This window comes from Microplitis mediator, chromosome 5 (assembly GCF_029852145.1).
Source record: "Microplitis mediator isolate UGA2020A chromosome 5, iyMicMedi2.1, whole genome shotgun sequence".
NCBI lineage: Eukaryota > Metazoa > Arthropoda > Insecta > Hymenoptera > Braconidae > Microplitis > Microplitis mediator.
In genome coordinates this window covers 9,670,641-9,682,803 of record NC_079973.1, presented here as the reverse complement: position 1 = coordinate 9,682,803, position 12,163 = coordinate 9,670,641, and positions in this window count along the sequence as shown.

The window sequence follows — 12,163 nt, the reverse complement described above, 5'->3', positions numbered from 1 at the left end:
AAAAATTTGACTTACCTTAATTTAATCCTTAGGCGCCAACTATTTTAAAAACTTGACAGTAATCGATCTAGACGTAATCAAGGTGGCAGATCAGAAGAAAGTTGAGCAATTAAGACTAGCTATCGAAATGAAAAATATTATTAAAAATAAATTAATTATTGAATATTAAATACTTAAATACTTTTACCGATATCAAAAATCATAGAACGAAACTAAAAAATAAAATCTCAATAATAAGTCTCATATCTCAATAATACATAAGTATCATGTTATTAAGACTTTTCCTGTTTGCATGTTCTTGGGGTAGTCGTCGACTGACAAGTCTCATAGATAAAATATTATATATTTTTTTACAATTATTAAGAATACAATTATTTAATTGTCCTAAAAGTTTACAGTTAATTGGCCGATATAAACTTAAAATAATTTCGATCCAAGTTTAAGTAGTTTCCAAGGGAAACATTGAAGAGTGCGCACATTTTACGTTACGGTTAAACACGCTGGGATATTTTTTGCATATATATAAAAAAAAATAATAATTGACCATATCGTTATTTAAATAAAACCACATGAGATGAAACATTTTTCAGAAAAATATTAAAACAGGCGTATTGAACCAATGTAGAAGAATATAAACGATTTAGAAGCGGGGAAAAAACTTAAGCGATGACAAAGTCACATTTAATGTGGACTTTATTGTAGTGAAGCACATCCGGTTGTGAGTAATAAATAAACTAATTAAGAAACATAAAAATGATAACTTTATGATATTAATTAATAATAACGTTTTTATTATATAGTAGGTAAACAATTTTTATTAAATATTACAAGAGTTTTGACAAATTTAATATAAATAACCAGATAGATTTCATTCCGAAAGTTCTTATTAATCTGTATTACTTCCTTTAATTTAAATTCATGAATAAACAATAATTAATTTTCGGTTTCATTGACAGAAAAACTAAGAAACCTTTTTTTTTGTTGCTAAAAATACCAAGTTATTCAATTCTGTTTGTTTGTTTGTTTATTGACATTTTATTAATACTAAAAATAAAAGTCTTGAGTTTTAAAATTAATCATATTGTATGAAATCTTTAAACTGCTTCAGTAAATAAAACATTTATAATAATAAACAAACGAATATTTACTTTTTCTGAATTCGCATATACTTGATAATTTATTACAGTGCTACTTAAGTTAAAAATTTAGTGGATATTTTGATAATAATTACAATTTGCTATTTTAATCAAGACTTGTTTTCATAAAAAATTTAAACATTTGTTGATTTATTAATTAAACGTCGAATAACATAGGTTTTATATTCTTAAGAAAATTAAAATTTATGTTGATAATAACAAAACAATAATTGTATAATTAGTATTAAACTAAAGAAGGTTCTTATAATTATAATAATTATAATTTATATTTTAATAGCCGTAGCAATTATAGTAACAGTAGCATTAATAGTAAAATAGTGAAAAAATAGCAGCAAGAATAACAATAATAAACATAGTAGCAATAATAATATTAATACAACTTAAAATAAAAACATATTAATGAGTATCGAACTCATACTTGAAATAAAAATAATAAATAAAATGGTATTTTTCACACGGCAGTAAGAAGCCAGTGTGATTAAATCTCAGTATTTTTATTATAGTTGTGTTGAATATTTTTTAAACATACAATATTTTTATCACCAAGCGGGGCGACGATATTGGGACTTACTTATTCTCTACAAATATTTTTTTATTCAAGTTCTTTTATGTTATACAACTAAAGTGTATAATTGTCATCATTTCACAGATACTTATGTTATGTTATATATTTATATGAAAAAAAAGCGTCCAGCGCATAGAAACATAAGTTATTGGTAAATTCTGAATTCGAATTGCCTTTTAAAGGAAATAAAAATTTTTTAAATTAAAGTAGGATCATAACAAATTATGAATTGATAAATTTAAAAAAAAAAATTTTTTATAGTGTATTGCGATGAGCAGACAACTGTTTTTTTTGTAAGTTATACTTCTTTTGGCGCGGTGAGTAGAATTTGAAGAAATAACGGAAGTCGTGCCTACACAGTATCAAGTTAACTACTAAGGAGAGGACCAGACTCTGTCGTTTAATTAGGGAAAGGAGGGGCAAAACGGGTTACTTGAGGAAATAGTAAGTTTTCGGAAACTCAAAAACGTTAAATCTTAAATTTACACAAAAATTTGTAAATCTACATGAAGAAAATTTACATTTTACATAATTATTGGATGTAAAGAAAGAAAAAAATTTTTTAATAGTTTTTCTCATAAAACAAAAGTCATTAATATTTTTCGACCGAATTACGATTTTTGAAAAACATTAAAAAAAAAACAATTTTTAATAAAATTTTGAAGGAACCCTATTCTCTCCTCCCTCTGTCCGTTTTGCCCCTCTCAACCTTATATTCCGAACGGCACAAAAGAAAATTTTTAGCCTCTTGTTGAATTTAAAATAATTATTGGTTACATGAGAACAAACTAATGCCTTCAATTTAACAAACAGTCAACAATTCGGAATCAAATTTTTTCACCATACCCGTGCCGAAAGTTTAGATATCTGCCCTATTTAGGAGGAAATTAGTCTTTCTTATCTTTTATGAGAAAAAAAATGATAAAAATCAGCGCATGCGCTTTTCTTCCCATAAACAGAGGCAACAATTTAAACTTTCAGATGCAGATAGGGTTAAAAATTGTATAGGTACACTACGGAGGAAGGTAGGACATCCCAATTCGCATGTTTAAAACCCTCGTCTTCGGCTCAAGTAGGCAATTATACACGCGGGTTCAAATACCCTACTTTCCTCCTTTGGTGTCTAATGTACTATTTTTTTAGCCACGCCAAAGGAGTATAACTTGTAATGTGCGTACAAAAGTACACACATGCACTTTTTTTATTTTTAACTATTAATTCATTTGAATATAACATAATACTCTTTGTGACAGCTTTCATCAAATATCGTTTATAAAAAAAAATAATTAATGAAAAAATATATATTTATATGATTAATATTTATATGAAAAAAATAAAGCTTTTAAATGTAAAAATAGTTTTATGTATAACAATTATAAATTCAAAAAATCATAAATATTTCCTGAGTATGTATTAACTAACCAACAAAACAAATAAATTAATAAAAATAATGTAACAGGATTGACACCAATATTAATAAAAACTTTATCGACAATCTAAAAAAACAATCAAATTACGTAAATTATATGCTTGTGATTTAATCATTGAGATATAAAAAACATGAGATTCAAAAAATAGTAAAAACTTATTTTATATTTGAGTCTTTGTATATGCTTTAATATTTACTATAATCAATAGCCACGTAGTGTCTTATTCTGCGCTAACTATATTTTTCTTTTCTTTCTTTTTTTTTTTCTATTTTTGTACTTATAATCATGACTATTGCATTTATTGATTACTGTAGGTAGACTTATTGGCTATTTTATAGTGTAATTTGTACTTGATTTTCTTTACTCCTGAGAAAAGTAATTGTGAAAAGGTTTACTTAGCGTATATATTTGAAGAATTAGATGATCTATATGGACGCAACTGACAATGACTTTAATATTGTTTATAATACTTTAATTTAGTAAAGTATTAATTGCAATTAAATTACATTTTATTTAAACTTTTCATTCATTTTAAAAATTTAATTATTTATTTATTTATTTATTACTGATTGATACCTTTTCGTTAAATGTCTTTTATTTAATTCTATTTACAAGAACTTTAATATGTTTTTATGACTTCAGTACACCCTGTATTATAATAATGTGTGAGGTAGTATTTGTACTAAGATAATCCAATATAAATCAATTAAATATTGACATATATTTTACAGTAAAATGTTGAATTTCTCAATTTCAACAAGTTCATTATTATCGCATTCACATAAGTGCTATGAATATTTAAGTATTTAACATTCTATAATAATGTAGTTGAGTAGTAGTAAATATATTATTTTGATCAACTATGACTGATGAAATTCATGTTTTCATCTTTTTGGAATGATGACTTATTGAATGCTATTTTATTTTAAAACGCTTATAAACAGCTATAAAAGTGAATTTAAGTAGTTTTATCTTTATTATTATCATTATTATTATTATTTTTTTTTTAATATGCACTGCAATTATTACTTAGTATATATTATATTTATGTTATTCGATTTTGTACTATAAATCACGAGCGTGAAGTCATTGTCCCTTAAACCGAAGCCCCGCATTGCGACGACTTAATTACGACCACTAAGTATATTTGAACATATATACTTTACATATTTATTACTATCTTAGTATGTTTATATATATATACATATATATATATATATTTTTATATATACATATATATATATATATTCTTTATGCAAATTAATATTTTTTCCATTTTGACTAACAATTCTTTTTTTATTTCTATATTATGGTCGATATTTTAAATCGACTTGGTTTCATTAACAACAAGTGACGATAATTTTCATCATCTTCTTTTGAAGATTATACACTTCATGTGTTCAAAATCATACTAAGGAGTTTATATTGTATAGATTACATAAATCTCCATTCACATTGTGATATACTGATAATAAATTTTTTTTATATTATTCATAATAAGCACTACTTATATTCAATTACTTATTGTTAAATGTAATTTAGTTCTAAAAATTAAAAAAAAAAAAATTACTTTATTCAATAACATTTTTTTAAATATTTTTTTAAATTTTAGTCTTTCGACTAATTCATTGTAATCGTAGAGTAATTATGTGTGAAATGCATCGTATATTAAATTTATAGAGAATGATTAAAATTCAGATACATATTATATAATCAAATGCAACATATTAATTATCACCGCAATATTCGGATCAACAAGGCATGATAAGTTGTCTAGAAGATAATCAAAAATATAAAATAATAAAAATTATTTTTATTTTATTTACTCTAATTATCTCCTAGGCTTGTCACCAATCTTTGCAAAACCGAATACATTCATTTCATATGCAGGAGAGAAGATTGGCATCAATACCATGCATTAAGGCCCATCGTTACCACTGAAGTTTAAATTGAATAGTTTAAAGTAAACTTTAGTCGTATCAATAAAACAAATTTAACCTATTATTTCTACTCATTTAAAAAAGTTTAATTTATCTACAATTACAATTCATAATTGTTAGAATTGTTGACTATATGTTTGAGATTATATTACGGTAAAATCGATTTATATTGTGTAAATTATCGGACCTTTACCACCTTTGTCAATATACTATATTATAAGTTCTCTGATTTAATAATTTTTCCATTAAACTAACGGTATAGTTATGAAATTATAAATTGGTAATGTCAAATTTAAATCAAATCGAACATGAAATAAACTCAAGTTAATGTAGTCAGAGTGAAAAAAAATCTTCTTTCAACAATTAATAAATTGTAGTATCATTTTATAATTCAAAATAAGAAATTTCCTATTTAAATAACATGGGTTTTTTTTTTTCCATTTAATAAATGTTTTTTTCTAGCTTATTATATCAGCTATCCTACTTAATATTTCGTCTCTACAATCACTCTTCAAGATGATAAATTTAAAATTTATCTCAAAGTTATTAAAACTAGTTTAGAAAGTTCATTCAACATGTTTCGGAGAGGTTTAATTTTCTTTGGATTATATATATTTGTATGTATGCGTACACACCTTAGTTGACAATTATTTTCTACATTTTTTAAAATTACCAGCTTTACTCCAAAATATTTTACTAACAAACTAGAGAGCCTCCAAAAATGTAAACGTACTTAAAAGATATTTAGAGAAAATTAAAAATTTTCCAAACTTTTAATATCATAAAATAAACTACATTTTATTTTTATACTATGCATTACTATTTTTATGATAAATAAATAAAAAAAAAAAAAAAAACGAATTGAATTTATAAAAAATAAGTTTGATAATTTTTTAATTTAATAATGTATTTAAATTAATTTCTATATTGCATCTCATAATTCTTATTGTAAGTTTATCTCATTTTTTAAAAATTTATTTATGCATATCAAATTTTTATTATAAACTTTGTCATAGAATAAAAACAAAAAGCAGATTTTAAGATTTTCGAAATTTAAACGACTTTAAGCGACTTTTAAAATTTTTGAAGGCCCCTTTTTCCGCAATGGTTAACATACTTTGGAGTGAGATATAAAATTAAAAAATGAAGGTATTAATAGTCTCTAATGTATATGCATTAACATCGGAACTGTTGTCAAGAAAATTTTTTTTTTTAATCTCATTGTCACTAATCTTGTGTATATTTCATGAATTGATTTCTACACTCAAAGGAATATGAATAGTTATTGTAACCCAACAGTTAACAATAAGCGATGTTGAACACCCATAGTCCATCTAAGCGCCTCAACTAAACGTTTTAGTTACTGCAACTGTAAATTTCTCAGAGTGTAACATTATTAGCAATTACTTGCCGAAATTTGAATTTGTTTTCGATCAACAAGAATCACTGAAAATTTCTAAAAAAATTCATTCATTTTTTTAGAATTTTTAACTTTTTTCGTTTAGAATGCTCTCAAAAATTCTATAGATTATCTCGAAATACCGTTTGGTCTTTTTAGAGTGCATTTGAGCTTTTATCATAAAAATGTTTAAAGATCTCAAATCACGATTTTCTGGTTTTCATTTAAAATAGCATAATAAAAAAATTTCAAGATTTTTTTAACTTTTATATCCTATAAACAGTTAAACTAAATAAAATTCTTTTTCTAAATAAAAAATTTATCAATTAAAAATTATTGATTATAATTGAACGTTTGTCTCCAGTTGAAAATTTTGTGTATTTATTGGTTATTAATTATTTAACATAGACCGATGTAAATTCAATTAATGTTTATAAGTATTTGGTAAATCTTATGTGTAAAAATATGATAATCATTATTAATATTTTATACTGAAGGATGTTATTTAAATAAAGTGAATTTACAAATTGCCAATTAACAGATTTAAAGTGTAGCTGGCTTAAAAAATTTCAAATATTTACTAATTTTACTCACTTATATTCCAATCTCATCTTATTATTATTTTTAAATTTACAATACATTTATTTAAAAATTAGAGTAAAAAAAATCAGTTATAATTTTTAAAATAATCCTTGTGCAAAAAATTCAAAAGCATGAGTTACATTTAATAAATTTAAAGTAACTAGCAGCGGACGGGTTTCAAAAACACAAAATAAATTTTTAAGTTACACATTCATTGTGTTTAATATTAAATACAAAACATGTGTTATTGCTTAACATAAATTGATTGTGTAAAATTAAAAAAAAAATTTGAGTGGTTCATTTAGGATATGCGTTTTTAGTTAAATTTAACACAAATTTTTCAACTGTGTAAAACTAAAAATTTAATAAAACAAAAATAATGCTTCGAAATCATTACTTTGTTGATACTTATTATATATATTATTAACAGTTTTTTCAGAGCAATGTCACTAATGACTCTTTATTTCATTAAAACCAATTTAATTATATTTAAAATTTATATAAAACCTTATTGCAAAGTTAAAAATTTTTCTTTTCCATATCAATACCATGATTTTAATATTTTCTACGTAAACCATTAATTTCTTTTAGTTCAAATCTGTTGTAAAATGATATATCATGGTTATTTTTGTGCTTACATACACTCGAAAAATACAAAAAAAATTTATTTGATATAAATTTTGATTTTTCTAACTTTAAACCCGAAAAATCTTAGTCGATAATTATGTGATTATGTACAGTAAACTTTTAATAAAGTTATCCTAATTGTCGCAATGTTTTAATAAGTTACTCACAGAAAGAACAAAGACACAACTACGTAACTTCATTAAGAGTTTACATATATTTCTGTACGTATGCACTATTTAAAGTTAATATATTGCACAGTAGGTAGGCCAAGTCAGGCATAATAAGTCAAGCACACAATGTTTTCTGTACTCGTCTTTGATGCACACACTAAGCATTCGCTGCAAGTTAAGAATACTGCGTTCTATGGATATCATTTAGCCTACATGTTGTGCATTATACTTAATCCAACACATATCTGATAGTTCTGATGATATACTAAATTTATTAAGCAGCCTCGATAGTCGTTTAGCGGTACGGCACAAACACGTGTTCGTTAAATTAAAAATTTAGTTTGTAAAAATTACACACGAATGCCAAATATTTATGAATCTAAATTCCGAAATATATTAGTACATCTTATCATATAAACATCCTGTTTTTCAAAGCAGTTTACTTTGATAATAATAGTAGAGCATTTTCGTATAGTATATTTCATTAGAGCTTCGACATTAATTTCAACTCCCCTTTCAATGATTTTCATTGTCCACTGGTCGATAAACTACGTTTTATAGTGAAGAATTTATTTGTGAGATGGAAGAAATTATTCGTAAAATGAAGAAAAAAAAAAAAAAAAAAAAAAAAAAATACTAAAATAATGAATTAAAAATTTAAATCACATTAAAATGAAATCATTATAGATCACTTTACAATCCTTTGTTTAAAATATTTTCACAAGTAATCCTAATTTTTTTCTAACTATTTTTCATATTAATCATATTTGAATTAAATATTTAAATTACGACAGTATATTTGTAATATATATTATATTATATTATGGATTCTCATTTATATATACCGTTTGAATTAATGTATTTGAGAAATACCTTGTACTTTATATGCTTACGTTAACATTAATGATTTGTAGGTTTATTGATAGTAATTACGCTAGCTCATCTAAGTAGTTATTCCATACGGAGCTTTAAATGTAGATCTACGTCTGAAATAACTATGAAATATTTCTCGACTTTGTACTATAAGTGTATCAATAGTAATTCAATTAATCAATTTTATATTATTAAATAAAACAGAGTATTTATATCAATAATGAAATTGTTAATAAAGTTATGCGTAATATTATTATTCAAATATTTGTAGTATTTTTTTAAGTTATAGTATAATTACATCTTTACCTATTCACATTCACACGCTCACATGTACAAATTAGTTCTTCCAAAATTTTCAAGTCATAATGACCACAATTTACGGTTTACTTGATTTATAATTCAATAATTATTTTATATTAAATGAAATTTCGTAGTTTTTTTCGAGGGAACATATATGTATATAGATTAGACTGATTCGAAAAATTTGACCAATTTTTTTTTTTTTTTTCCCAAGTACATACTTTCAAAAGTTTCAGAAGGGTAAAAAAAACTCATGTTAACATTTCAGCCCTTAGTATTAATATTGAGTACTTTCTTACTGCAATTTTTTACTTTCCATATTATTGGGTTTCTGATTTTTTTTTTAAAATTGACATTTGAATCTAAATAGCTGAAGGGTATTTTGGAATATCGAAAACTCTGTAAGAGATCATTTAACGGGAATAAAATTTTATCAGAAAAGACAAATAATTTTGAAATATACCATGAATTTAATTTTGACCTTGAATGACTTTGTAAAAAATTAGATTTATCATAAAAAGATAAGATACTTTTTTTGTATAGCATTTAATTCTCGACAAGAATGTACCTTAGGCTTATCTGTGGAATAAGCCATTTTAGAGATATAGAATCGCTAAATTAAAAAAAAAAAATTTTCCCCATGTTATTTAAATGGGAAATGGAAAATTACAATCGGGAAGTCTATAGTAAATATTAAGGTTTAAATTTTAATAGGTCGTTTTTTTTATTCTTCTTAAACTTTTGTAAGTATACTAGAAAAAAAAGAAAAAAAAAATTGATTTTTTTCAACCACTCTTGACTTGAAATTTTGCATCAATATCTTCTGACTGATTTATAGGCATATAGAGATGCATAAGAGATGTAGATATATAAGGGTTTCCCGAGCGACATTTCCATAAAATTAACACAAGACTAATTGTCTTTTGTATGTCATAATATGCAAGTTCACGTGTTATCTACCAAACAATTTTTAAGATAAGTATCTTAACCAAAAACTTGTTTTAAAAATTATTACATAGATTGGATCATTGTAGTATGATAATTTGAGCGAACAAGTTTTTTTTTTTATCAAAATACCTCAAGTAATACATACAACAAATATATGCTACAATGGTATTTAAAGAATCCCTATCCTCATAATGACGGTGTCTTTTATTAATGTATACCGTAAACTGCAATGCCATTTGATTTTCAAATTAATATTTAAACCGTTTAAAGTAAATATTTTAATATTACAAGTTATGATTTCATTTATATTTTTTTAAATTATTTAATGACAAAACACTAAATACATTTAATATATTCATAGCTATTGAATAATCATTTGTTCCCTGCTATTTAAAAAATTAATTATGAGGTAGTAATTGCATTTATGTATGGTGAATGTTAACATTTATAAATAAATTGTGGTAACATGAATTCAATTGAAAAAAAGAAAAAAAAACTTTTATCAATTGATTCGATTTTCATAAACATTCATAATAATGTTGATTGCTTGAAGTAATTGCTTTTTAATTTTGAGGTAAAAAATGGATAATAAATTGAGAATTTTTTAAGTATTATAGTTTGTATTGAAATTAAAAACCTCATCAAATTGGAGCGTGATCAAATAATTTTTCGAGTTCACTTAGAATTTATAAAATTTTTAAAAAACATGGTCGTTATTTTCCATTATTATTTCATTATAAATATCTATCTATCTATCTATTTCATAATTGCTTTTACAAAGAAATTTTGCCATTATTGCATTTACCAAAAACTAAGGAAAAATATCAATATCAAGTAGCTGGTTTTATTATTTAAATATCAAGTTTAAAAAATTTTTTTCTCTAAATTCGTAGTATCGCTGTATTTGTTTAATATAAACTCAATAAAATCACAGTGTAAATATCATGAATAGCATTTAAAAATACACCGTATAAATACAAAATTAATCGATTAATATGGTTCATCTTTTCTCTATCGACGCGTTTAATTGAGCTTTAGAGCCGATTAGATCTTGAAATCGATTGGTTCAGTGTTTTTTAAAATATTCGACAAAAAAAATTTTTTACCATTTCTTTCTACAATGATAATACTAGAACAACTTAACCGATTAAAATAGTTCGTGCAGCAATCGAAGTTGAAATTATGAATAGACACTAACTAAAATTTAGTTGCGAAAGTACAAATACAATAAATATAAAGGATAATTACTATTATGATATTTGAATTTTCAAAAATTCTAAACGAGTGCTTTAAATAATTTGATCACACTTGAATTTTAAATTACTCACTACTTCAACATTGATTATTTTGTAATGAGACGAATAAATTTTGAAAATGAAAAAAAAAAAAAATGATTTCTTATGCATGCATAAGAATCAAATAAAAACAAAATTTTGTTCAATTATTTAAATGCAATCAATCATTATCATAATAATGTGACTAGGAGTTATCAATTACCTGGCGATAACTAAATATGAAATGTATATGTATATGTATATATATATGTGTATTTTAATTTGTTTTCGTTCTTTATTTGATAAAATGTAAAATTTCATTATTTCAGCTAAAATGTCAATATTTTGTTAATTATTGCAATGTAATAGTTTTTACATTATTTCTCTTCAGAGGTTAGTAATATATATTATTTCAGTAACGCATAAAACAGTTTATAGTTATTGCTTGCTATAACATTAACAAAATGCAGAATGATGCAAAATTTGAAATATTTGCTTTTACTTTGACCTTTTATAAAATCTAAATAGTAATCGATTAAATAACCGTTAAGTCTTTGAATGCGTATAAAAAGTTTCTTATCTGTATCTAATAAATTGACACTGTAGTAAAATAGTGTCCAATAACGTAATCACTCGAGTGTGTGATAAATTGGCGTTTGATCATAGGCTCAATATTGAATAACGGCAATATATTCAATTTTATATGATACTCATCATAAAGAAAATAAATATATATCAGATTTTTTTTTTTGGCAATAAAAGTAGTCTATTTAGAATTATGGCAGTTTTGCGATTGATAAATATCATATATGATAATTATAAATGTGAAGACGTGGCATACTTTTCATATTTATAAACGACTGTTTAAATTACAATATTTTAGTGTCTATTTAACGAT